At 44.0% G+C, this 4470-nt stretch overlaps 1 protein-coding gene across 2 annotated transcripts in view; it reads right to left on the reverse strand.

Annotated features, from left to right (window-relative positions):
* LOC128880005 (paired box protein Pax-6-like) overlaps nt 1-4470 on the reverse strand; it is a 97384-nt gene that overhangs the window by 28820 nt on the left and 64094 nt on the right. The window lies entirely within an intron of this gene.

Here is a 4470-nt window from a genome sequence, read left to right on the forward strand (position 1 = left end):
TCTGAAATTCCTAGGTTCTGTGATCTCTAGGTTCTGAAATTCCTAGGCCTTAAAGTTTCAAGCCCCTTAGGTCTCTAGATCCTAGAATCTCTAGATTTGAGATATCTGGTTTAGGATTGAAGGCCTCAGGACGTAGAAATTTCAGAACCTGGTGATCTCAAGATGCAGATCGCAGGACTTGGAGATCTCAAGATCCAGAAACCACAGGACCAAAGAGTGAAAATCAACTGACTTCCAAGCTAAAGATTTCGTGTCCTGGATGAATCGCAAGCGCGACTAGACCTTTCGCAAATTTAAACAAGGCAGTATTCGTAAATTTAATTCGGTTCCTACGATTACTTCTGTTCAAAGTTTTAATATGTGCATTCCACGAGGCGCGACTAGTCGTCGAATTAATAAAAAGCGAATTTTGCAATTTGATTGCGTCGCAAAGGAAGAAATTAGCGGCGGCAGTTGCGGGATACGATGAAAAGCAACCAGCGATGAGAAAGGGAGAGCATTTTGGTGGGTTGGAACGTGGCTGTAGAATTTCAGGAGGATCCTGACGAGGGATTGGTTGTGTCGGAGGGAACTTATGAAACGGCCAACCCTGGTAGAGTCGAGCGAGATATTAAATTTCTGGAATTTTGCGGTTAGGCGCGTCTACATGCCGACGGTTCTCTCACCGACACACTCCCCCTGTCTACGTCTGCGTCCACGTGCCACGGCTAAGGTAATTCTTTCATGGGATTTCTCCCATTACCTTCTCGATACGGTGATTCGAGCGTGATACATTGTCGAGCAAATTGCAACAGTTCCGAACAAAACTGATACATTTAATTTCATTTTAGGAAATTTACACTCACCAGCTAACGATATATCTTTGGACACTTCTGTAAGTAACGTATCAATGACGATTTTTTATTTCACTGTGCAAGATTTTTTATTTCTCGTTCTAAGGTTTCTAGGGTCTAAGGTCTTTAGGTCTAAGGTCTTTAGGCACTCGGCTCTAAGGTTTCTTTGTCCTAAGGTCTCTAGGTCCTAAGCTCCGAGGCTACTAGGTTCTAAGGCCTCTAGATGGTACAGTCTCTAGGTACTAAATTCTCCGGTATCTAGGTCCTAAGGTTTCTAGGCTCTAAACTCTAAGCTTCCTAGGTTCTAAGGTCCGAGGCTTCTAAATTCCAAGTTCTATAACCCCTAAGTCTTAAACACTCTAGTACTTTGGTCCTAATATTTCTAAGCCCGAAACTCTGAGCTCTCTATGTTCTAAGCTCTGACACTTCCAAGTTCTAAACTCTGAGGCCTCTAGATTCTACATAATACTTAGATCCTAAACTCCCTAGTATCTAGTTCCTAAGGTTTCCTCGCTCTAAACTCCAAGGATCCTAGTGTTGCACAGCCTCGCTCCTAAGTCACTAGAATCGACTCTTGCGCGTGAAAGTTTGCATTCCAATCCTGGAACAACGAGATATAGTTGGCGCTGATTTTTATGAAAATTCCATCCCACGCAACAAATCGAGCGTAGGGCAACGAGCTTTTCGGCAAATCCGCAACGAACTTTTCGAAAGCCCACAGCAGGGCCGTTCAGCGGAGAACAAAGGGATTTCGACGACGCTAAGTACCTTTAAGACGCGAGGAGCGTCTAAGTTGAAACCGAATTTTAGATTGGCCAATTACTCTGGCCAAGCGGTCAAGACCAATTAAACTCCGGCGATCTTAAGACCGGACCAATTGGTAAGAGAGCTGCGGTTGCTTGAAAGCCTCTCTCCCCCTTCCCCGGACCGATTCCTGTGAATTCCAGACGAGTTTCTTTGGACAGTCCTAAACTCGTCCCCGGAGGCATCTATTCTCCCTGCGTTGAACTTCGCCTTTCGTTGGATATCCGAGGTAACGAAGAGGCGAACTACAAGCCAGAGAGAGACAGACCAGCCGAGATAGAGAGAGAGAGAACGATATAGTTCTAGGAAACAAAGTTTTCTGTCCAGATCTCGACCATCCCCCTGCCCCATCGGTCCCACCTCCGCGACACAGACGCCTGCATTTGAACCAAACCAACCGGCGCATCATCCTTCCCACGGGATATTAACTTTTCCGGAAGTTGCCTCCGTCGCTTCCTTTTTTTTTTCTCCCTTTCCCGCTCGGTCTGTTTCCCTCGTTCCCCGACGAGTTCCCTGTTTTCGTCCGGCGGTGTTTTATTTTTAGTAGAACTGCGAGGGTAATTGTCTGCCGTTTAGGCGCGGACACTGTCCAGGGTTTTTAATAACCGCGTTTTAAATAACCCTTCAGCGCGACATTATTTTTGTATCGGAATGCATAAGGGCGGTGTTGCGTGAACGGAGGATTGATAGGGGTACGACCTCGACGTCTGGGACAGGAATGGGCGAGCTGATGGCGCGCGGGTCATTCATGGTTCGTCAACTACGCTATCGGTCGTTAATTTCGATACACCGCAACACCTGTAACTTTTCCAAAGAAAGACGAATGTAATTAATGATTGACATAAACATTGGGTCGTCCGGAAAGATCGTGCCTATTTTTAAGAAAAATTCAAAGGCATATTTGAATTTTGATGTATATTTATCGAATTATATATATATGTACCATTTTCTTCCACAACTTTTCCACATTTTAAAGAATGTATATATGTTATTTGTTTTCAGCCATTCCGACATATTCAGACCTGTGCCGTCTACTAAAACTCGGCATGGACTTTCCAGACCGCCCAATACATTAACAAAAGAAACGTGACATCGCATAATTTTTGATTAATTTAGAGCAAACTTTTGATTCGTAGCTAGTTGGTATCTGAAAAATTATTTTTTTTAATAGTTTCCATGGATCCTTTCATTTGCATAACGTTATTAAAACACATGACGAAACGATGACTGTGCACAGTGTAATATTACTCTTAATCAGCTGAGGAATCATTTCGTTACGTCGTCGCTGAAACAAAGGCAAAGACGGTATTGCAGCTGCATTGTCAACGACTTTATCCAATCAGATAAATCTACCCCCGTAGCAGAATCGCGAACAATGTTCCACTGTGAAATTCAACACGCAAACATCCGGTACTTACAGATGATTACCAAAGATAGAAATCGCGACTACCATTGCGATTCCCTCTGCGTGAAAATGAAACAGACGTTATATTCCCAAAATGGCCGCCAACGAGGAGACTCTGGTCTGGCAATTAACCGAATTAAGTAATCGCCAACCCAATAGAATCGCCATGTACGCGAGACGAGCCATGAGAACCAGCCACGACCACCCGCAAACACGAGGAAACCTAGAACGCGACAAGTGAGACGACGGAGAATAGAAACTAAGGGTAAGAAAAGACGGTCGAGGTCAGGGGGTGAAGTTTCGTCGGCGGTTCCGGCAATTGAGATCATCGACGGGGGTTAACGCTCCTAGCGGAGGATTGTATGGCCACGTCTGGCCGAGCAAAAGGGTGGCGAGCGTTCGTTTCTCGAGTTCGCGCACCGCGGGCATCCCTGGCCCTCTGTGTTTACGCTCGTTTGTCTCGCCTCCGCGAGGGCCGAGATCGAGAAAATAGCGGGAGGCGCCCCGCGGGGCCTGTGGGAACGCGAACGAACCACGTCCCTGGAATATAATTCCCTAAATTGTTGGAACCATCTCCCGCACCCACGAGAGAAGCGTTTGATTAACGCATTCGGCGACTGACAGCTATTTTACGTTTTTAATACCGAGTACTGGCGAAAATAATAGAATTCCAAAGCTGGACATCGGACATTTGTATACATACACGGTCTGTCTAAAAAAACTTTTGCTATAAAAAGAAAAAAGTGCCAGTAAAGTTTTTACACACACGTTTATTTACTCAAAATAATCTCCCTCTGCGTCGATACAGCGTGTAGACCGCGTAATTAACATTTCGAAGGACCTTTGCAGCTCCTGTTTTGGTAGCTCGTTTAGTACAGGAGTTACAGCGGCCTGAATCTCCGAGATATTGCTATAATGTGTCCATTTTATTCGAATTGGCATTGGTCTGTTTCCCTGCGATTATTTTCTTTTCGCAAAATTGAAAATTCCAACGAGGGGAACACATTATAGCAACATTTCGGAGATTCGGGCCGCTGTAACCGCCGCACGGTGGGACGAAACGGCCTTTCGGCGATCATAAAATCGATGTTCGTGAATTCGAAAAATTGAAAAACTGTTTATGTACATCGATAGAGGATAAATTGTACACTTTTGTACACTTACTTCTATGATTTAAATTACTAAATACGTTTCTCTCATAGTTAACAACAGGTTTGAGACGAATTTTGGTTAAATAACAATAAATATGTCAAACAAGTGAAAGATATTGAACGCGTTACACTTTATACGTGAATATTTGGACACCCTGTAGCTCAAATTGATTTATACCAATACAATTTAAGTATCATAGTATAGGGAATAAGTTTCTAAAATTTCATTGAAATATTTTCAAGAGAACCAAAGTTACGGATTTTTGACACCCTGTAG

This window comes from Hylaeus volcanicus, chromosome 7, assembly GCF_026283585.1.
Source record: "Hylaeus volcanicus isolate JK05 chromosome 7, UHH_iyHylVolc1.0_haploid, whole genome shotgun sequence".
Lineage (NCBI taxonomy): Eukaryota > Metazoa > Arthropoda > Insecta > Hymenoptera > Colletidae > Hylaeus > Hylaeus volcanicus.